Source organism: Hemiscyllium ocellatum, chromosome 16 (genome assembly GCF_020745735.1).
Source record: "Hemiscyllium ocellatum isolate sHemOce1 chromosome 16, sHemOce1.pat.X.cur, whole genome shotgun sequence".
In the NCBI taxonomy this organism is placed as follows: Eukaryota; Metazoa; Chordata; class Chondrichthyes; order Orectolobiformes; family Hemiscylliidae; genus Hemiscyllium; species Hemiscyllium ocellatum.
Window position 1 is genome coordinate 24,379,922 of NC_083416.1, and position 22,628 is coordinate 24,402,549.

Genomic DNA, 22,628 nt, shown 5'->3' on the forward strand with positions numbered 1-22,628 from the left:
AATAGAGAAGATGGTAAAAGAGGAGGATGTGTGGCATTGTTAGTCAAGGACAATATTACAGTGGCAGAAAGGATGTTTAAGGACTTGTCTACTATGGGCTGAGGTTAGAAACAGGAAGAGAGTCATCCTGTTGGGGGTTTTCTACTGACCTCCAAATAGTTCCAGAGATCTAGAGGAAAGGATAGCAAAGATGATTCTGGATTGGAGCAAGAGTAGTGGGATAGTTGTTAAGGGGAACTTTAACTTACCAAATATTGACTGAAAGTACAGAGGAACCACAATTACCCTAATATCAATTATCCAAACTTCGAATTATCCAAAGAAGATCTCAAGTCCGATAGAAGCATTAAATCAAAGAAGTGTTCCCAATGCTGATCGTGTCTTTTGTTTACAATGATTAAAAGTGAATTTGGCTTACTGAAATGCTGCTGAGAACAGTCCTGGACATCGATGGGAGCCCAGGCACCATTTCCAAATGAATGTCCTCCTATCCTCTCTCTCTCTCCCCATATTTTCACTGGAGTTCTACACAGGGTATACCCTAAACCCTCCTTCCCCAGATAATATCTCCAACATTGTCCTGTACATGGCAGAGTGAGAATTTGTCAAAAAGTTGTGTGTGTGGCTGCATGCGTGTGTGTGCTATTTTGAGACTCATCCCCCCCAAAACACAGCAGCAGTCTTGCTGTTGGTTTCCAGTCAACTGCTATCTCCATTTCGGGGGCAGGGATCGGGGCAGGGTGGGTGGAGTCGTGCAGGGAGGGGGGCGGTGGCGTGGGCAGGGTTGGGGTGGAACGTGGGAGGGTGAGGAGGTGGGGTTGGGGTGGGTGGGGTCACGCGAGAGGGACTAGTGGCACACGGGGAAAGCAGGGTGGGGGTGTGTAGGGGGGTCAGGGTGGAGGTGTGATGAGGAAAAAGCGGTTAATGTGCGTCCCACAGTAGGCTATTGCACAAAATACAGAGGCATGGGATTGAGGATGATTTAGCGGTTTGAATCAGAAATTGGCTAGCTGAAAGAAGACAAAGGGTGGTGGTTCATGGGAAATATTCATCCTGGAGTTCAGTTACTAATGGTGTAACACAAGGATCTGTTTTGGGACCAATGCTGTTTGTCAATTTTATAAATGACCTAGATGATGGCGTAGAAGGATGCGTTAGTACATTGGCGGATGACACTAAGGTCAGAGTAGATAGTACCGAGGATGTTGCTGGTGACAGAAGGATATAGATAAGCTACATAGTTGAGCTGTGAGGTGGCAAACTGAGTTTAATGCAGAAAAGTGTGAGGTAATTCGCTTTGGAAGGAGCAACATAAATATAGAGTACTGGGCTAATGGTTAGATTCTTGGTAGTGTAGTTGAGCAGAGACACCTCAATGTCCATGTACATAGATTCCTGAAAATTACCACCCAGGTTGATAGGATTGTTAAGAAGGCATACAATGTGTTAGCTTTTATTGGTAGAGGGATTGAGTTTCAGAACCACGAGGTCACGTTGCAGCTGTACAAAACTCTGGTACAGCCACACTTGAAGTACAGTGCTGCTCACCCCATTATATGAAGGATGTGGAAACTTTGGAAAGGGTTCGGAGGAGATTAACTAGAATGTTGCTTGGTCTTATGAGGAAAGGCTGAGGGACATGAGGTTGCTTTCATGAGAGAAGAAGGTTGAGAGGTGACTTAATTGAGACATATAGGTTAATCAGAGGGTTAGATAGGGTGGACAGAGAGAGCCTTTTTCGTCGGATGTGTTGGCTAGCATGAGGGACATAGCTTTAAATTGAGGGGAGAATAGATATAAGACAGATGTCAAAAGTAGTTTCTTTACTCAGAGAGCAGTAAGAGCATGGAACACACTGCCTGCAGCAGTAATAGATTTGCCAACTTTAAGGGCATTTAAAAGGTCATTGGATAAACATATGAATGAAAATGGAATAGTGTCGGATAGATAAGCTTCAGATTGGTTCCACAGGTCAGTGCAAAATCGAGGGCTAAAGGGCCTGTACTGTGCTGTAATCTTCTATGTTCTATATTCTATGTACACATCATTCAGGTGTCATATGCTAATAGATACCTTAAGAGGTACCTAATGTCAACACCCTGTGATCTTACTACACTGCCTCACAGTTTTTTTTTCCCAGCACAGGTCATGTAGTGCTGGTTTTGTGAAGATAATTTAAAGTGGGATCCTCCAAAGATGTAATATGTGCAATTCCATAGATAATGAGACATTTATTCAGCATCACAAATGGTCAAAAGCTACAAAAATAGCTGGGTCTATGAATCCTTTACTCTAAACAGGGGCTGTTTATCGAATTAGCAAAGGAATCATTAAAATTTCGACAAAGCCCAAATTTCAATAGTGTAAACTTCAGAACTTTAATAACTGTTCATGGATAGGAAGAATCAGCAATAACTCTGTCTCTAATACACTATTAGGGGACAGGAACAAACTATTATGGAGGAATTGAAAGCAATTAGCTTTGCCTGGGGAAAAAAAGAATCAAAACTATATCAACAAAACTGTTTTAGCAACTGCTTGATAACTGGCTGCCTTATGCTTCAAGGACAAATGATTGCACTACAAAAAGAACTTAAGGAGATAATTGCAGAAAAGTTGTGTTTTTAAACAGACAGACAATGCCAAAAGTAACGAAGCACAGGAAAGCTACTTCTGATAAGAAGGCAAACTGTAGATGTGTAATATTATGGATAAAAGAATTTAAAGGATCATCAATAATGTCACACCATAAAATTGAAGGACAGAAAATATTATAAGAATTCTACTCCAGGATTCGTTAGCAGGATCCTGGATATCCAGACACAAATACTGTTGGTTAGAATTTTAGTTACATTTCATTCTGAAGTGGGCAATAGCCAATTGTGTTGTGAAGCTTAACTTGCTTACTTTAGGAGTCTTTTTTTTTGGTGGATACATGCAATAAAGTTTAAATTATTGTTTCAGTATTTCATTGTCTATGACATTTTTTAATAAGTAGCTGAATTAAAGTTAACTTAAACACAACAAAATTCAGTGCAGTCATTCAGGAATTGGGTAGCTATAGGGTTTCCTCGGGCCTCCCAGGTTCTCAATTCACAGTTCTCCTATGGTCTTTTTAATGGCCCTCATAGTCAATTTCCTGATTGTATGTGCAACAATTTCCCATCATTCATCATGCTTCCTTTTGAGCTGCTGTCCCTGTGGCCTCTATAACCCTTCAGCCTCCATCTGCCTCCTTCTGTCAGATTATGTCCTTTTTACTCCCAAAGCTATGAAAGTGGACATTCCCATGCCCTTGTTGATGATATCCTCCTCATGTCGAGGCTAGAGTTACCATAACCCGCTGAATTCCCACTTTGAGAGTTCCCAGCTCCTTCCATTAACTATGAGTTGCCATCATACATTTCATGTTAGTTTTACTGCTGCTGCATGGATCTCTGCAGTCCATACAAAGTAGTAGTTTCCGGAGTTGTAAATCAATTGGTTTCCATGCCAATCAGTCTTCACAAACCCTCTTGAGATGCAGCATAGCCATTACATTGGTCCAACCCTGCTAACTACAATTGTCCCATCACTGTCAGCATTCCCACAACAGTGAAGTCCATCCCCAACCTTGAGGTAACCACTTCTGCAGGACCTCTATGGACTTCTGACCAGCTCCCATGACTGACCATTGTCCATTCCCATCATCCATGACTTAGCACAACAACCTGATATGGCTGAGCACAGCCCATACCCTGGTTTGATGTCTCAATGGCACTCTGACTGATTTGCCTGAAAACCCTGGATTACTTGCACTTGATCTGTCAAACTGACTGTAACACAATTGCTAGACTGCAAAGATATGAATTCCCACACTGACGTAGAACCAAGTGCTTGATTGACAGTGGCCAATCACCAGAATAGTGCAAAATACTGGCCTGATTGTAGCAGTATCCCTAGTTAACTATAGTCATCTTCACCCCATTAAGGACTCTTGCCCTTTGACTTGCACACATGGCATTTTCTGGTACAGCTCCTGATACACCTGTGACATTGACATGATGATACAGTGCCACCCTCCTACTGTATAACTGATGCATTTACTGTTCAGTATTACCCACTGCCACAACTGGCTGATTTTCCCTCTTTGCTAAAAGGGGTTGGCAGCGTGTAACTGACCACTTAGGAGCTTGTAAGTTAATTAAATAATACCACACACAGAGGCTGGTAGCCTGTAACTCAATGCTAAAGTCAGTGAGCACCAATAAAAACAAGCTGAGAGTCAAAAGATGCCTGCATCCATGAAAAAGAATTTGCAAAGATGAATGCTTTGCTGTCTGCTACAGACCAAGAAACATGCAAGCCATAGATGTCTATCAGCTCCAAATTAATCTGTTGTAGGGCTAAAGTGGTGTCTGAATTGATCTGAGAGTAAGTGGGATGATATAATAAGCCTGTGCTTTGCTGCTTCCAAGTTATCTGAATGAAATGTTGAGAGGGATGCTGGCCATTGAGCATAAAGGGACATTGTGCAGACGAAGCAGTTGCATGGTGTCTAAGACAGGTATTCGGCAAACTGCCGCGACCAGATACTCTGGTTTTGTTATATATGTAGTTGGGGGTACTATTTCTTTAAAAGAGCTGGTCAAGTGACCTGGAGGAGTGGAGCTTGAAGATAGTCTAGAACCAGCTTTGAAGTGTGAACATCATCAATGAGTATTCCTATTCAGAGTTACCATTTCTTTACTTGATATACAATTCCTGGTTCCAAAGGAAGCACCTACATAACAGACTTACTCGTTGGTGTAGTTTCTTGATGTAGGAGAGGAAAATTGAAAATGTGATACAAATAAGGCAAGTTGGGGCTATTAGCAATGTGCAAATACACCAAAATAAGCTTGTGAGTTTCCATAGTGCCCAGTTAAGGTTTGAGGGGAAATTTGCATGAGTTTTTCTTAACATTGAGAAACTGATTTTTTTCACTCTTGCCCTATCTTGTCACACCACTCTATTATTCCTGCCATATTAAGGAGAGGAAAATTGCACCCATAATCTCACATTTCTAGCTGCACATGTCCCGACTTTTAAATGTGGATTAATCTGCATAGTGTTAAAATATGACTCAAAGCTAGATTTGAGAATTGAGGAAGGATATTGAATCAAATAAAGGAAGGTGTGAAGACAGGTGCAAAAGAGTTGAGAAGGACAGGAGGAAGCATGACACAGAGGAGAGTATGGTGAAGAAAAGGTGGAGGAAAGGATAAGAAATGTGATGCAGAGAGAAAGAAAGGAAGGAGATCATCCAACCCATTTGTATGCCTCCCGAAAGAGTTACCCAGCTGATTCTATGATTGAAAGGAAATTGAAAAATGTAGAGGGCAAGAGAAAATAATGTACGAGAGAAGGAATATAGAGATACAGTAGACAATGGTGTTTGATGGGTTTACTTACAGCCTAAGATAGTAGAGATGTGCAAATAGCTAAAACTCAAACCTAACCTGTGAGGTGGGATGTGGTATTTTCCCAAATAACGATTGCTTGTGGCATTTGCCACCTCTGCCACTATGTAGTATTGGGTAAGGGTTGTTTGAGATAGTTCACTTCCATGAATCTTCCTCTGTCTATTTTCATCCTGGTCATATGTAGTGATTAAGAATCAACATTCTGAAAGATGTACAGAAGAGTAACTGATCTTAGATAACAAGAAACTTTATTGCATGATAGCAATTAAGACATGAAGTAGATATGCAGGAAGCTGGAAGAACACAGCAAGCCAGACAGCATCAGAAGGTGGAGAAGTTGACATTTCGGGTGTAACCCTTCTTCTGAACTGGGATAGGTGTAGGGGGAGCTGCAGGTAAAGGGGACGAGATGGACAGAGTAGTGAGGTGTGGATAGGTGAAGACAGGAAGAGGATATAACCTGATTGATTGAAGAGAGGAATGTATCAGTTAGGTGGCTGGCAGAAGTGGGGATGGGCTAGGAGGGGAGTTGGGGTGGGCGAGGAGGTTATTGATATTGGAGAACTTGGTGTTGCATTCCCCCAGGCTGTAAGCTGCCCAGGCAGAAGATGAGATGTTTTTCCTCCAATTTGCGGTTGGATTCGTTGTGGCAATAGGGAAAGCCAAGGATGGTCATGTCAGAAAGGGAATAGGAAGAGGAATGAAAGTGAGTGGTAACTGGGAAGTCAGGTTGGCCCCTGTGGGCCCGACTGAGATATTCAGCAAAGTGTTCCCTTAGTTTACCTTCGGTCTTCCCGACTTAGAGAAGACCACATCAGGAGCACCTCATTATCTCTAATTAGGACATGAGGGGCATACATAAGGTGAACAACAAAGGTCTATTCTTAATGGTAAGGGAATTCAAAACTAGAGGCTTTTTTTTAAGGTAAGAGTAGAACGATTTAAAAGGGACCTGAAGGGAAAATTTATCACACAGAAGGTGGTTTGTCTGTGGAATGAATTACCTGAGGAAGTGATAGATGCAGGTACGGTTACAACATTTAAAAGCCATTTGAACAAATACACGAATAGGAAAGGGTCAAACACAAGCAAATAAGACTAGTTTAGTTGAAAAACTTGGTCAGCATGGACAAGTTGGGCCAAAGGGAGTGTTTTCATGCTGTATGTCTGTATGACTTTATGTCTCTCTCTGTTTCGTAGAACTGCCCATCTCTACACACAGCCTGTGTATGACATTAGTAGAATGGGTTGAAGCAATATGTCTTGAACATTAATCACGTCAGAACCATAAACCTATACAAAAATGTTGGTCAGCAATTCTCACCTCGACTAAATTTCAATATTTCTGTCCAAAAATCAACTTATTTCTAAAATGATCTTACATAAACCTCCCATTGTTTTGTGATCACCTGGAGCATTACTTTCAATTATGCTGGTCCCCAGAACCAATTATGTTTTTATGTTTCTGATGACTGATAATGGCATTTAAAGAGTTGATGATTTTTTTGTGTGTGCGTGGTATGTGTGTGTGTGTGTGTGTGTGTGTGTGTGTGTTTAGGAAAGATGAGTCATGCATGAGTGAAAGCTATGTTGTTTCAGCCACACCTTTTTTTTAGTTTCCTGTGTCACAGACAGACGTTCCTGCTGTAATAAGCTTAACAAATACAATGACGAATTCTTGAATGTGTCAGATTGACACAAAACACATTATTGAGACCTTGTAAAAATCATTGTTTTTGCAGCATATTCCATTTTATTTCTACACACTAGCCTAAAGTTGTGTTAGGTAGCCTGTGTAAAGTGGTATGGAATGCCTGATTTTGAGTTGGCTTGCAATGTCAGGGATATTGATATTGTAGGATCAGACATTGAAGTTGATTTGTTTGATCCCTTCAGGGAAAAATAACCAGTGTAAAAATAGCTTTCATCTGAGCTTACAGTATCACTTTTCTTGTGATTATGAACATTGATTCCTGGTTAAATATGAAACAGGTCAAAAATATTAAAATATGATTTCCTGCTTTGAAACTGAGCTCCCTCCTCCAATGGTCAAACGTTGCTCACAGGTTGTCCTGTTTAATTATCCAATATCATGACTGAAAATTGAGGTATGCACTTTGACAGGTTTGGCATTTCAAAGTTTCAGATGCAAAATGAGTAGTGAGTATGTCATATTGCAGCTGTACAGGACATTGGAGAGACCTTTTGGAGCTGCCCTGCTATAGGAAACATGTTATTAAACTGAAAGAAAATGTTTACAAACATGGTACTGGAACTGGAGACTTGAGCTATTAGGAGAAGCTGGATATGTTGGGATTTCTTTCCCTGCAGATAGGAGGTTCAGAGGTGAGCTTATAGAGGTTTATAAAAGCATGAGACGCATAGATTGGGTGAATAGCCAACATCTTTTCCCTAGGGTAGGGGAGTCCAATACTAGAAGGCATTGATTTAAGATGAGACAGGAAAGATTTGAAAGGGACTTGAGGGGCAACTATTTCACACAGAGGGTGCTGCTTATATGGAATTAATTGCCAGAGCAAGTAGTAGAGGCAGGTATAATTACATCATTTTAAAGACGTTTGGACTGATACATGAATGGCAAAGGAAGTGGGCCAAACACAAGCAAATGGGACTCATTTAGTTTGGGAAACAAGGTCAGCATGGATGAGTTGAATTGAAGTGTCTGTTTTTGTGCTGTATGACTCTATGATTCTATTGTTGATGGTGACATATTTTGAGATCAGTTCTAAGTGTGTGAAAGTAAATTGAATGATGAATGTAAGATATCTATTACACTTAATAATGAATATTGGGAAGTGAGTGAAGGGGCTGTATTGAGCTGTGTCAAATGTTGGTCTTTCATTTGTGAGGGTACAGTATTTGATAATGACCTTGACAACTTGTGACTTTATTAAAATCCTTCTCGCTCAGTAAACATGTTTATATTCATTTATGAGGCTTTGTTGCATCATCGGTAGAATTTAAAGAAATGATTTTTGAAAATCAGGAGAGAGACAACTGTCATCTGAAGGGAGAGCCAAACTTTATGTAAACATCCTCCTCCCACCCCTTCATTCTTCTCTGCCTTACGCAAGGAGCGTTCTCTTTGCCACTCCCTGGTTCATGCCACACTCGCCACCAACTTCTCCAACCCCTCGGTACCTTCCTCTGTAAGCTGTAAAGATACAACACTTGCCTATAAACCACTTCCCTCACTTCCATCCAGTCTTTCCAGGTGAGACAGAGGTTCATCTGCATCTCCTCCAACCTGGTCTACTGCATCCAGTGCTTCTGACGTGATCTTCTCGACATCGGTGATACCCAACATGCACACAGTGTCCACTTCACCGAGCTTTTTCGCTAGGCCTGAAATGGCCATCCTGACCTCCCATCACAGCTCATTTCAATTCTCCCTCGCAGTCCACCTCCAACATGTCCATCCTCGTCCTCCTCTATTGCCACAGTGAATCAGATCACACATTGGAGGAGCAACACCTCATCTTCTGCCTGGACAGTCTACAGTCCAGAGGACTTAACATTGACTTCTCAAATCTTAAGAAATTCCCACCCATCCCCTGGCTCTGGAAACACAGACATAGATTACAGTTTACACCACTAATTATCATTGAAAGGCTGCAGCAGGAATACTTTTCACACTTTGAAAGGCAGATTGGATAAAATGCATCTCAGGGCTGCTTGCTTTTTTTTAAGCACTCACTTGTTTAGTGCCTACCTGTATGCTCACATCATCCATGCCTTTTATTGGCTTGCCATCCCATGCTTGTTAGCATGTTGGCACTTGAGAAGGAGGCACAGGTTCTCACTACTGCTACTTTGAGGTGCTGTTTAGTGCAGACACACACAGTTTGGCTGCTTGTCATACTTGTCACTAGCAATCTGCGTAGGAAAGGCCATCATGATGTATGGCACACTGAAACCTTTCAATGCAACACCGACAGAATGTGCCAGCAGCCTGTGTAGAAAATACACTGCATGTTGTTCACTAAATGGCTATATCAGAAATTGGATGATGTTGATTTTGGTTGGATTCATGATCACATTTACCTGATACAAGAAATGAACAATTTGGAAGCTATTTTATGATAGTTTATTGAATTTGTTAAGAAGCAGCAATTTAGAGAGGATACATTAAGTATAAAACCATGACAACTGGAGATGTCTCATGAGACAAGAGGATGAACAGGCTGTTGGTGTAGAATATATTGGTCCCATTAAAGTTTTGAAGACATCGTCCTGCTCTCTAGCCAAGCTGTTAATGAGGTTTTCGTTGGGTCATCCTACTCTTCTTCTGATCCATTTTCCATCTGGAGAAGATAGCTCTCTTAGGAATAACTATGAGAACTGCTTGATTTCCAACGATTGGGCTAGAACTCCGTCCACTCAATGGAGGCCACTGTTAGTCAGGCACTTCTAGTAATGTTAGCACACTCACAGTCTGCACTCAGTTCAGAAACTTAGCCACACACAGTTGTCTTCTTAGGACACTCATATTCAGGGGATCTGTCCAAGAACAGTCTATGGAACAGAAAGTGGCATCCGAAGAGCTGGAGAGTCGATGAGCTCTTCATCAGGAATGTGGGCCTGATCTCCAGCATTTGCAGTCCTCACTTTCTCCAGAGCAGAAAGTGGCCAGTCTTCTAGGGCCAACATCAGCAAACGGGAGGATCAAATATTGCCAGTTGAGCAGCTGCAAACACAGTGTCCACATGTTTGAACAGTCATGACTGTGTGTCAAAGAGCTCTGTGGTGAATACAGCTCTAGATGTCCTATGATATTTCAGGAGGATTCAAGGGAGGATCAATAAGGTTCATAGGAGGATCAGTGTCAGAATAAGTGGGGGAGTGAAAGCTGGGACAAAACAGAAGCATTCGTACTAGTGAAGAGAAGGAAAGTGACATAGAAACATCGAGTCGGAATATATGCTGCACAGAAGCAGACCCTTCAGTCTAACTTGTCCATGCTGAACAGATACTTGCCCATATACCTCAAAACACTTCCTTTTCGTATACCCATCCAGATGCCTTTTAAATATAAGTCTCCACTACTTTTTCTGGTGGCTAATTCCATACTCGCCCAACCCTCTGCGTGAAAAAGTTGCCCCTTAGATTCTTCTTAAACATTTCCCATCTCACCTTAAACCTATGCCCTCTACTCCACCCTGGGAAAAAGACCTTGTCTGTTTACCACATCCATGCCCTTCATGATTTCATACACTTCTATAAGGTCATCCCTCAGCCTCTGACAGTCCAACGAAAACAGCCCCAGCCTATTCAACCTCTCCCTATAGCTCAAACCCTCCAACTATGGCCACGTCTTTGTAAATCATTTCTGAACCCTTTCAGGTTTCAGAACATCCTTCGTATAGGAGGGAGACCAGAATTGGCAAGCAGTATTCAAAAAATGGTCTAAGCAATGTCTTTACAGCTGCAACATGACCTCCCAACTCCCATACTCAATGCTCTGACCAATAAGGACAATTATGCCAAATGCCGCCTTCACTATCCTATCCTATCTACCTGCCTCTCCACTTTCAAGGAACTATGAACCTGCACTCTAAGATCTCTTTGTTCAGCAAGACTCCCCAGGACCTTGCTATTAAATGTCTAAGTCCTGCCCTTATTTGTATTTCCAAAATATAACACCACACATTTATCTAAATTAAACTCCATCTGCCACTCCTGAAATAAACTTCTTTGCTGTCCATTACACATCCAATTTTGGTGTAATTTGCAAACGTACAAACCATACCTCCTATGATCACATCTAATCATTTATACAAATGATTAAAAGCAATGGACCCAGCACCTAATCATGCAGCAGACTGCTGGTCACAGTCCTCCAGTCTGTAAAGCAGCTCTCTACCACCATCCGCTGTATTCTAGCTTTGAGCCAGTTCTGTATCAAAATTGTTAGCTCTCCTCGTATTCCATGTAATCTAACCTTGTTAACCAGTCTACTATGAGGAACCTTGTCGAATGCCTTTTTGAGTTCCATATAGATCATATCCACTACTCTGCTCTCATCAATCCTCTTTGTTACTTCTTCAAAAAACTCAATCAAGTTAGTGAGATATGGTTTTACACACAAAAAGCCATGTTTACTACCCCTACTCAGTCCTTTCCTTTCTAAATACATGCCAATCCAGTCCCCTGAGTTTCTCGCCAACAAGTTGCCCATCAATGATGTCATGCTCACTGCTCTATGGTTCCCTGGCTTTTCTTTACCACCTTTCTTAAATAGTGGCAGCACATTTGCCAACCTCCAGTTTTTCAGAACCTTATCTGTGGCTATTGATGATATGAATATCTCAGCAAGGGGCCCAGCAAACACTTCCCTAGCTTCTTATAGAGTTCTAAGATACACCTGATTGGGTCCCAGGGATTTATCCATGTTTATGCATTTTAAGACATCTAGTCCCGCCTCCTCTATAATATGGACAATTTTCAAGATCTAAGTAAACTCAAAATGTATTTAAGGTTTGCAGAATGGCATCAACAGAAATGGTAGACTATAGGAGGGAGTAAATACAAATAAATAAATAAGTAAATAAATATTTATGTTTTGAAAACAGTGCTCATTACAAAAGAGGAAGTCTTAGAAAACATAAAAGTGGATAAATCTCTAGGACCTGATCTAGTATATCCCATGTTGTTGTGGGAAGTTAGGGAGAAAATTGCAGGGCCCCTTTCAGAAATATTTGTATCATCTATAAATACAGGGGAGATGCCAGATGACTGGACAGTGATTATTGAGCCTTTGTTTAAAAAGGGATGTATGGAAAAGCCTGTGTTCTGTAGAATTGTGAGCCTGACTTGGGTGGTGGGTAAATGGTTGGGAGATAGGATTTATATGCATTTGGAGAGGCAAGGAATGATTAAGGATCGTCAGTATAGTTTTGTGCAAGGGAAATCATCTCATAAACTTGATTGAGTTTTTTTGAGGAAGTAACAAAAATGATTGATGAGGGCAGAGTGATAGATGTTGGTTACTTGACAAGGTTCTGCGTAGTAGGCTAGTTAGTAAAGTTAGACAACATAGAATTCAGGGTGAGCTTACCAATTGGATAATAAAAAAAATAGCTTAATGGCAGGAGACAGTGGTGATGGAGGGTTGTTTTTTGGACTGGTAGCATGCTGGGAACATATTCTTGAGATCATTGTACAAATTTGTTCAGAATGTCAAAGAATAGAATGTAAGCTGTAAAGCTGATTTAGTTACTGTAAAACTAACAAATGATACTTAGTGGCATGATAAATGTCAGTTGGTGCCAAAGCATTTGCTCCTTGGTAATGCTCATGCTATGTATGAGCTGAACACAGGAACACTGATTGCTATGGAGAAAGAAAGATTAAACAACAATGACCCCTCATCAAGAATTAATTTCCTATGTTGTTAGAATAATTAAATCTCAGTTTCATTAGCTACATAGATATTTTATGGTTTTACTATAAAAATCAGTTACTAAAAGACAATTTAATTTTAATGAACATATAATAAATTTTAAAAATTGATGAATATTCTTGTACTATAACCAAAAGTAACAAAGATTGTGAATCAAAAGATAAAACAACATGAATTTTGAGTCTGTAAATATAACCTCATTATCTTCTAAAGAACTTTATGACTAATGAAGTACTTCAGTGGTATGATCACTAAGGAAGAAAATGCATTTTTGGCAATTTTGTACATAACATAGCCACATAAATATCAATTAAATAAATATGTTAATTATATATTGTTAATTGAGAAATAAAAGTTGCCAACTTGACCATCCCGCCAAATATTAAATGATTGTTTCCAAAATTGTGGTTAATTTGTTCTGTTGATATGGCTGAGATTGAGAGAGCCCGTGTGAGCATTCCTGCATCTGAACTGGAAGAATCTCCATTGAGCCCCATGTCAGGGTTTCTAAACTACAGGAAAACCCAGACACTGGGTGTGTAATGGTTCTCAGCTGGGATAAATGTAGGTTAACAGAAGGAACGGCGTCTAGCTTTAAAATCACTTGCCAAATGTAAACATATTAGTTGATATGAAAGTAAATGACCACCATTGTGGTAAACCCATCTAACATGGGGAATGTCATGAAAAAGAGATAGCTGTGAGAGGCAAACTCTTTGGTACTGGACTGTTTGCCAAGTAAAAACACTCCACCAGCTGGTCAGAGTAGAAAGGGAGGCAATGAATTTTATTAAAGCGTATCAGTTGTAAGCAAACCAGTTTCTTAACTATGCAGAATAATAACACCACAGCAGCCCACTCTTCCACTACTGGGAGACCAGCATGATGAGGTAGCAGCATTTTGACTTTAACAGCAATATGTCTAAAGACAGGTATTGATGTTGAATCATTGTTACTGTATCACCATTGAAATACTTACGGTAATAAAGACTTTACTGAGAACTCATGATTTGGAGATGCCGGTGTTGGACTGGGGTGTACAAAGTTAAAAATCACACAATACCAGGTTATAGTCCAACAGGTTTAATTGGATGCACACTAGCTTTCGGAACGTGTGCTTCCAATTAAACCTGTTGGACTATAACCTGGTATTGTGTGATTTTTAACTTTACTGAGAACTAATTTAGAAAAATCACCTCCATACCAACAAGGTTATACATTAAAGTAATAAAAGAGTACATGCAGCTGCATATTAGACAGATTATGGACAATGCTTTGTCAATTGAATCAGTTCATTGTTACCACATCTAATTATCCCAGTGGATAGACAAATATGGGAAATAAACAGTTTGATTGCACTTTTCTCAAGTAAAACAAATATCTGTGCTGGAAAATAGAATTTTCAAGAACAATTTGTGTGACATCTGAGCTTCCGAATGAACTTGTACAATGGTCCACATTGATTTATTTTTCCTCTACTCAAAGAGCTTTTGTGAGGTAACTCAAGTAACCATAGCATTTCAGTTGCTGCTATGACATTTCTGTCAAATCTAACCTTTAAAATGGTAAACTAGTCTACGGCAGGAAATTGGTTGGACTTGAAAAAGCAAAAGAAAATCTTATCATTGACACTGTCATTGTTCTGATGGTGCATGGATGTAGAATTTATTAACCTTTGTACTGCTTAACACATTATTAGCAAAACAAGATGAGATTTACTGCAATGTGACGAGAAAATGTAATCAGGTTGATTCATTCTCTATGTAGTTTTTCACTTGAAGTACAGATACCACGCCAAGGAGTAGAAATAATTGTCTTAAAGTAATGCATCTAAATATGACCATATTGTTTTATGAAGAGCAATAAGGGAATGAGACTAACTGGATAGCTGAATTAGAGCAATGCAACTTACTGTGATGGATAAATTTGTGATTCTATGAAATGTTGAGATTTCCACTCCAATTAGTAGCTGTAGCTATAAAGCAGAAATGAAACCTAAACTTCAAAAGCTAATACAGTTGCTTAATTTTAACTTTCTTGCCAGTATATAATTATAATTCCAAAATGATCATTTTAGTAATAATAATTGCATTAGATATCATGTAACAGTAAAGAGAGGAGTCAGTGGCCTAGAGATATTATCACTGGACTGTTAATCCAGAAACCCAGCTAATGTTCTGGGGACTCAGGTTTGAAGCCCATCATGGCAAATGGTGGAAATTCAATAAAAATTTGGAATTAAGAGTCCAGTAATGACCATGAATCCATTGTCGATTGTTGGAAAAGCCCATCTGCTTCACTGATGAGCTTTAGGGAAGGAAACTTCCATCCTTACCGGATCTGTCCTTCATGTGACTCCAGATCCCCAACACTATGGTTGACTCTTAACTGCCCTCTGAGCAATTTGTGATGGGCAATAAATGCTAGTCTAGCCAGTGACAGCCTCATCCTGTGAATGAATAAATAAAAGATAATAGCAGAGTACATTTCAACAATTACATTTCACATTATGATTAGGTGACCTGAGACAAAATTTGTAAAATACAGTCATAATAAGTTAGTCATCAAAGAGAATCCCAGTAATTTACATGCATCATTACATTGATTAATTTGGATTTTGTTTGTGGCATCTGCACACTAGGACATTGTGTTTGTGTTGAAAATTTAGCTGGAATTGCCTGATTGAATATTTTAGACTCATGTTTTTTTTTATAAAAGGTTTATGGTTTAGAACTTAGATCAATACTGAGAATATTCACCAGCACTTTGAACTCAACAAGTATCAAGTCAATGACACTTCCTGTAAAATAGTCTGATCACAGTTGCCACACTCACACCAAGCATGCCAATGGAATGGCCATGAACTGCAAATTTGTGTAACTCATTATTCAAGCAAAACTATAAATTTATTACTTGATAATAAATGTTAAACATAATTAGAATAAAAGATACTTATGAAGATGATTAGTTTATTTTCACTGCATGTCAAGTTTGTTTGAAATTTTCACTTTTTTTATGGGAGGGGATTGAAAAGATGAAGTTAGAATTCAGCAACAATGATAGCTTATTAGTCAAATAGTTAAATAATTAAAAGTTTCTCCCCTAATTAAATTGAGCAAACTAAGTTCAGGGTGAATGAAGGTTCCTTGCCACATGCCACATGTACTTTACCACATGTTATAGTAATCTGGCTCAGTGCAGCAACCTAACTGGTTTGCCTTCCTTCATCTCCCTGTTGAGCACACCTTCTCCCTGATAATGTTTCTCACAAAGTTGTTCTTGGATTTCTACCCAGAATAGTGTCTCACAACCTGTCTTATCACAACCAAAACAAAATTGCTGCTATATTAATTTCAAATGAGCCACGGTTCCACTGGACAAAGAAGTTGTCCTTCAAATCTCCTATTCTCTCAGAAGCTTTGTATTTTTATGCCTTTAGAAGTACTCTTTATGTTGTCAAAAAGTTAATCAAATTTAAAATGTCTTCCCTCCCACTCCCAGCTTTGTGATTTATACTGAGAGTACACTGTTTAATAGATTGATTTTCCAATGGAATAAATGGTTGTCTACTATAGCTTCTACTATAGCTTCCATCTTGAAAGAACTTTTGAAATATAATTATACAAGTTTTTCTTCAAGTTAAAGATTTTAAAATAAAAATTGTCTTTTAGCATTTTTTAAGAAATCTACAATATGAGAACTCTATGGTCATGACACACTATTACATGTTTGCAACATCCCTCTCACAAGAATGAATTGACATGAAAACAATTTCAGGAAGTACGAATGTGACATTTGTTTGCCTCTCAGCTCTGGTTTAAGGTATTCTTCAATTCTAGCTAGTCTGTCTGCTGATCCCCATTAATGGCCTGGATTATGTCCTCAGCAGAAAAGGAATGACATTTAACAATCATCTCTCCAACAACTGACTTTCTGTGCACATGACCCAATGCGACGTCTTCTACAGGGGATTTGTGGCATCTATGATCATGGAGAGAAATAATGGAATTAAAGCAAGTTATTGAACTAGCTAAGAAATTAGTTGAAGAACTGGGACATAATGGGCAGATACTTTAAATTACAGGATGAAAGCTCTTGTGGCGCAGTGGTAATTTCACTACCCCTAAACCAGAAGACCTGGTTTCACATTTCACCTGCTCCAGACATGTCTAACAACATCTCAGAAAAGGTTGATTAGAAAATACACTAACTTACAGGATTTTTGAAAAATTATTGACTCATGGGTTATGGACATCGCTGACTGGCCAGCATTTATTGCCCATCCCTAGCTGTCCTTGAACTGAGTGATTTACTAAGCCATTTCAGGGGGCAGCTGAGAATCAGCTACATGGCTGTGGACTCACATGTGAGCCAGACCAGGTGAGGATGGCAGATCTGCTTCCCTGAATAATACTTGTAAGACTGACGGATCTTTTTTTCCCAACAATTGGCAACAGTTTCATGGTTATGAGTAGATTCTTAATCCTGATTTAATTATGCATTGTTACCAAATTCCAACAATGAGTCGTGCCAAAATTTGAACCTGGGTCCTCACATCTTTAGCTGAGTTTCTGGATTAATAGACTAGCAATAAAAGCACCAGACTATTCCTCCTCTTGATGGAACTGGTGGTGTTCCTCAAAGATGAACATTAAGGCCCGAATTACTCACTATTTATTAAGACCTTACATAATGGATTAAAAAGACACATATTAAAATTTTCCAGTGACATAAAAAATAGGGGACATTGTAATTATGCGAAAGTGGGTGCTGCATATGCTGGACATCAGAGTCAAGATTTGAATGACACTGGAAAAGCACATTTGGTCATCAGCATCTGAGGAGCAGGAAAATCAATGTTTCGGGCAAAAGCCATTTAGGAACAATACAGATATTGTAATTACTGTAAATGGATCATACAATTATAAAGCAACATTAATAGATAAACTAAATGGACAAAACTTTGGCAAATGGATTTCAAAGGAGGAAAATGTAAAGTTATTCATGTTGGAGTTACAAAGGACAGAACAGGGTGCTTTCCAATGGGTAAAAGCTGGAAACAATGATGGTCCATATCGACTTGTGGATTTAGGTACATAGATCAATAAAGCACCATGAATAGGTATAGAATGTAGATAAATGGTAGTGCAATGTTAGCCTTTATAATATAAGATTTAGACGTTATGCCACACCTAGAATTTTGTGAAAAGTTCTAAGCATCATATTTATAAAGGATGCATTGACCTTAGAGGAAGCACAGCCCCTAGATTCATCAGAATGAGATTTGGACATCAAGGGTTAAATTATGAGGCGACATTACAATAACTAGGGTTGTATTCCTCTCGTATTTAAATTGTTGAGAGTTGATTTGTTACTGGATTCTAAGGGAAGATATAGAGCAAACAGAGACAAATTATTTCCAATAGCAAGAGTCTAAAAAATAGAACCAAATCTATCAGGAGCAAAAGAAAAAGATACTTCTAAACAAAGCAAGGTACAAGTTCTGAAATTTCTCCCGAAAATGACAATTAATAATCTTAAAGTTGTGATTCGTTTCCCAACTGAATTATTGTGATTGATTTGATTTCTAGTTTAAATACAACCAGTAAACTATTGAGTGCATACTATATTGCTTGAATTTTAACACTGCTTTTAAAAAGGATATGATTATGGTTAGACTCAATATATTTCAATGGTAATCGAATCTGCGTTGTTAAAGTCATATTTAAATCTAAGTGCAAACAAGTGATGTGCTATCATGTTTGAAACCAGAAGTTATCTGATAAAACTAAAAAATGAAATTATGTCAGAAGACCAAATAAAAACCTTTAACCTTACGAATACATCGGAAAAATGCAGTTCATGCGAATATAGTCGCTAAGCTGCACTCAGGACATTTGTGCTTAAAATTTATAAAATATAGAAAATAGTAGAATTATATTCAATGCGGATTTTAATTCACTGCGTAAAGTTAAATTATAACGTAATAACTTGATAGCCAGTCCTGAACGTAATGCATGAATTGAATAAATTGACACTCTTAGAAAAATAAACTGGAGACTATTAGCCTTCTTTCAGTCCAAGCTCATTAAAGCTTCTCATATTTCTCTTTAATAGGGGGATTCAGGAAAGAAGTTTAAAAATTAGAGGTTTTCATTTTATGATAACAGTAAGGAGAATTCGATTTTCTCTGAAAGGGTTATGAGTCTGTTCATCTCTCTTCTCCAGGGAACAATAAACAGAGTCACTGAATATTTTTAAGGTATGAGGGCATTTAAGACAGGGGTAGAGTTTTGATCTGCACTGGAATCAAAGGGTTTGGGGGTAGGTAGGAGTTATCAAACAGGAGAAAGTGAGGACTGCAGATGCTGGAAACCAGAGTTGAAAAGAGTGGTGCTGAAAAGTGCATCAGGCCAGGCAGCATACGAGGAGCAGGAGAATTGACATTTCGGGCATTAGTCCTTCTTCAAGAGTTATCAAATAGCAAAGCAGGCATATTTCCTGCAACTAATTTATACATTTGTAATTTTTTAAGTCATAAGAAAAATTTGGGCTCTTTAAAGTAGAAATTTGTTTGCATAGCATCACCCCTAATGGAGATACACAATCTTACATCAATTCCCTTGGGACAGACATGAAGTCGGTTGTTCCCTGAACAGTCATGTATATACGACCAAGCAGATAGTGGCACCTGGTGCTACCTGAATTCAGAGAACTGACGTAAATCTGCATTGTAGGAATAGTACTGTGCTGGTCGATAAACCAATGTAAGGCCAATGTTCACTTTAGAAAGTTGACATTAATAGGAAAGATAATGACATAGGTATTAGGATGATGGCCTTATCAGACTTGCACATGCCAATCATCCGATAGAGTTGTACAGCACAGAAACGGCCCTTCAGTCCAACCGGTCCATGCTAAACATAATCCCAAATTAAAGTAGTCCCAACTGCTTGCACTTGGCCCATATCTCCCCAACCTTTCCTATTCATGGACCTATCCAAATGTCTTTTAATTGTACCCACATCCACCACGTCCTCAGGAAGTTCATTCTACATTCTACAAGTGTAAAAACATTTGCCTCTCATGTTTTTTTTAAATCTCTCTCCTCCCATTTAAAAATGAGCCTCATCGTCTTGAAATCCCTCCATTCTAGGAAAAAGCCAGCTACCATTAACTCCATCTGTACCTCTTGTTATTTTATAAATTCTAACTGGTTGCCTCTCAATCTCCTGCACTCAACGAGAAAAGTTATGAGCTATCGAGCCTTTCTTTATAACTCAAACCTTCCATACCCAGCGACATCCTGGCAAATCTCTTTTGAACCCTCTCCAACTTGATAATATCCTTCCTATAACTGTGTGACCAGAATTAAAACGAGCAGTCGACCTCTGTCAGGAGTATAATTGCAATTTTTAGGGACACATAGCTGGTTTTGAGACAGGCATGCTTTGTTCCTTTGTTGTCACATCAGATACAGCAAAGACAAATTTGAAAAAATACCTTCATCTTGGAATTTGCAGTTATTCTCAGTTCACAAATACATTTCCCCCTGAAATGAACTGCCAAACCCCCTTGCCCCTTGCCTACAGCTTTCTGCTGGCATCCCATTGACTAGTACCTTCCATACTGAAAACGAGCATGCTGCATCCACTTGGCATTTACAACTTACCTCTCAAAGTATATTGGCAGTACTGCACCTCAGAATTCTAGTTGTCACTTCACTGCCAATGCTGATGGTGTGGTTCATGAATTTCACCAGTTTGCAACCAGGAACAGATTCCAGTTCTTGATTGTATTTGTCTAATTGCGACCCATGCACAGAATATAACATGTGACAATTCCACAAACGATTGAGCTCTGGTTCTCTGGTTTGTCTCCACAATGAGATTGAATTTATCATGTGCTGGTAATAAACAACGTTTACTCCAAGCAGCTGTATCTGTCTTACTGAAAAAAGACAGTTTGTGCTGAAAAAAAATTTGTAAATTTGAGCAATTTAAGAGTTCATGCTCCCGCAATTGCTTAATGAGTATTTGGCAATATCATGATGAAAGTTTGCACGAGAGGTCAGGGACATGACAGGATATCCTTGTAACATTTTAATTGGTGTGTTCTGAATAATTGTTCAATTCAGCCTTATGGCCTGGATTTCTCTGTATTTTTCTGATACAGGTCATGTTCAGAGAGTTCTGTCTAATGTTTCAATGCCGTCCAATTTTCCTGGTTAGGGCCTCAGTAAGCATTTATGGTAAATACCTGGTAAGATTCCTACCAGGCTTGTTGATGTATAACAGTCATATTCTATGTCGATTTTTGAATTTGTATAAACACTTCTACACTGTTTTCCTTCTCTCTTCTATTCCTGATAGTACCAATGTTACACTGAGATAAGGTATGGGCTTCAATCACCCCTTAATATCTTGTCCAAGTAGCAATTAATCATGTCTAATCTTGATGGTGAATATTGGCTGAAGTTTACTGAAGTGAGAGTCACAGAACAAGTTATTATAATGCCCTCACCCAATGTTTACATTGCAGTTTCACTGAGATTACTATAGAAACTAGGTGTGGGATATCTGTCTATTGTTTTCCCTTCCCTCACCCAAGACTACTGAAGACACTAACTGAGAACAAATGATTGTGCACAAGTTGGATAATGTCTCTAAGGTTAGGCAATACAGGCAATAAACAACTGAACTACTGGGTAATCAAAATAATGATTTCATATAGAGTCATAGAGATGTACAGCATAGAAACAGACTCTTCAGTCCAACCCGTCCATGCCGACCAGATATCCCAACCCAATCTAGTCCCACTTGCCAGCACCTGGCCCGTATCTCTCCAAACCCTTCCTATTCATATACCCATCCAAATGCCTCTTAAATGTTGCAATTGTACCAGCCTCCACCACATCCTCTGGCAGTTCATTCCATACATGTACCACCCTCTACTTGAAAATTTCCTGTACAGCCACAACATGACCTCCCAACTCCTGTACTCAATACTCTGACCAATAAAGGAAAGCAAACCAAACGCCTTCTTCACTATCCTATCTACCTGTGACTCCACTTTCAAGAAGCTATGAACCTGCACTCCAAGGTCTCTTTGTACAGCAACATTCCCTAGGACCTTACCATTAAGTGTATAAGTTCTGCTAAGATTTGCTTTCCCAAAATGCAGCACCTCGCATTTATCTGAATTAAACTCCATCTGCCACTTCTCAGCCCATTGACCCATCTGGTCAAGATCCTGTTGTAATCCAAGGTAACCCTCTTCGCTGTCCACTACACCTCCAATTTTTGTGTCGTCTGCAAACTTACTAACTGTACCTCTTATGCTCGCATCCAAATAATTTATGTAAATGACAAAAAGTAGAGGGCCCAGCACCGATCCTTGCGGCACTCCACTGGTCACAGGCCTCCAGTCTGAAAAACAACCCTCCATCACCACCCTCTGTCTTCTACCTATGTTGGAATTTTGGGCTGAATTTGATGGAGTTCATGGCTACCAGCTGGACAACCAGTGAGAACCTTGGGGCCACCAATTTTCGGGCCAAAGTATGCGTCTCTCAGGCACTTGTTAGGCTGATAGCAGGTCTTTCCCTGGGATCAGAGAACCCCTTGACAGAAGTCCCGCCTCCTGAAAGATATAACAAATAACAGGATGCCAGCATTTGTGTACTGGCCAGTGCCACCAGGGAGACAATGGCTATGATCTTGATGTTACCACCTGCAGAAAATAGTTTATCCCTCTATTCC

General features: G+C 39.4%; 1 long non-coding RNA gene across 1 annotated transcript; it reads right to left on the reverse strand.

The window, feature by feature from the left end:
* Positions 1 to 9,578: 9,578 nt before the first annotated feature.
* LOC132823158 (uncharacterized) lies at positions 9,579 to 20,809 on the reverse strand. The gene is made up of 3 exons (XR_009645506.1): positions 20,540 to 20,809; positions 15,203 to 15,316; positions 9,579 to 10,152 (listed from the first exon to the last, which is right to left on the reverse strand). It is a non-coding gene; the product is annotated as an uncharacterized LOC132823158 (long non-coding RNA).
* Between the last annotated feature and the right edge of the window lie 1,819 nt (positions 20,810 to 22,628).